At 46.3% G+C, this 1,532-nt stretch overlaps 1 long non-coding RNA gene across 1 annotated transcript; it reads left to right on the forward strand.

Annotated features, from left to right (window-relative positions):
- The first annotated feature begins 33 nt into the window (after positions 1–33).
- Positions 34–690, forward strand: LOC108525389 (uncharacterized). The gene is made up of 2 exons (XR_001884265.1): positions 34–296; positions 476–690. It is a non-coding gene; the product is annotated as an uncharacterized LOC108525389 (long non-coding RNA).
- Positions 691–1,532: the final 842 nt, after the last annotated feature.

Below are 1,532 nucleotides of genomic sequence, written 5' to 3' on the forward strand. Positions count from 1 at the left end.
CAGAGTGAGACTCCGTAAAAAAAAAAAAAAAAAAAGGTAGGCAGCAAAGCAGAGCTTGGGAAAGGTGAGGCGAGAGCTACAGAATGGGGTGGATGGGCAAGGAGGAGGCCATCCTGAGGCTTAAAGGAAACTCACAGCCCGGCAAAGGGCCCCTCCCTTTTGCCAATTCACCCTGGCTGGCCTGCCTTTCTCTTGGCAGATGAAGTTGGGAAGGGTAACAACCACTGCGTCCCCTGCAAGGCAGGACACTTCCAGAATACCTCCTCCCCCAGCGCCCGCTGCCAGCCCCACACCAGGTGAGTGCGGCCCCACGTATGCTCCTTCCACCCTCTGAGGAGTCTCAGCTGCTAACAACCCCCAGCCCCCATCCTTGACACTGTGGACTTGACTCACCACTTTCAGCCGCCCCGCATGCCCACTGGGACACTGGTGGGCCAGGGCATGAAAAGGTCATCATCTCTTTTTTCCTCTGCAGGTGTGAGGACCAAGGTCTGGTGGAAGCAGCTCCAGGCACTGCCCAGTCTGACACGACCTGCAGAAATCCATCAGAGTCGCTGCCCCCAGAGATGTCAGGTGAGGGTCCAGGGCTGAGGGAAACAGAGGGGTGCCTTGGAAAATGCCTTAATGCTCCACATCTAAAAAAAAAAAAAAAAAATGAGGAAAAGATTAACCCTTCCTTCCCAGAATTGGAGCAAGAAGAAAAGTTCCTTACAGAAAAAATTAGAGTATCCCTAGGCTAGTTTACACACACACACACACACACACACACTTACTTTTAAAATTATACATACTGTAATACTATGTAAAGGAACACATCCCTTGGCATTTTAGAGCTGGAATTGTAGAGAGTATGTCAGCTAACCTTCTCATCTTATATATGAAAAACTGATGCTCAAAGAAGTGAAGCGACTTAAAAGTCACACAGCTGGGCAGGAAACCATGGCCTAGACTCCCATTCCATATTCCCTTAGGCTACTGAGATGTAATGATAGCTACTACTGTCATCATTTTGGGCATACCAACATCACACAATCCATTATTTTTTTCACACAATCCATTAACTAGACCAAACACCTCTTTATTAGACTATATATTTTTATTATTAGACGGAAGATTCCCATTTGACTCTTTCTTGTCTGTTTCCTGTGGATTGATTGGCTTTGCTAGCCTGGTAGATGGCTACAAGATGTTTCTAATGACTGTAACATCACTAATTGGTAGAAGGTTCACTGTGTGTGTTGGGCACTCTGTAACCGCTTTACATTTACTAACTCATTTCATCTTCTTAATGATGCTATGAGGTAGATTCTATTATTATCCTCATGGACTGAAGGAAGAAACTGAGACTCAAAGAGGTTAAGTGACATACTCAAGATCATCCACCCAGGTGGTCATTGGTGTTATTAGAGACTGTACTCAGGTTTTCTTACTCCAGAGCCCATGTCATAATGCATGCACTATAGAAAATTAGAGACTTGGCCGGGCGTGGTGGCTCAAGCCTGTAATCCCAGCACTTTGGGAGGCCAAGACGG

Source organism: Rhinopithecus bieti, unplaced genomic scaffold, assembly GCF_001698545.2.
Source record: "Rhinopithecus bieti isolate Rb0 unplaced genomic scaffold, ASM169854v2 scaffold_45800, whole genome shotgun sequence".
In the NCBI taxonomy this organism is placed as follows: domain Eukaryota; kingdom Metazoa; phylum Chordata; class Mammalia; order Primates; family Cercopithecidae; genus Rhinopithecus; species Rhinopithecus bieti.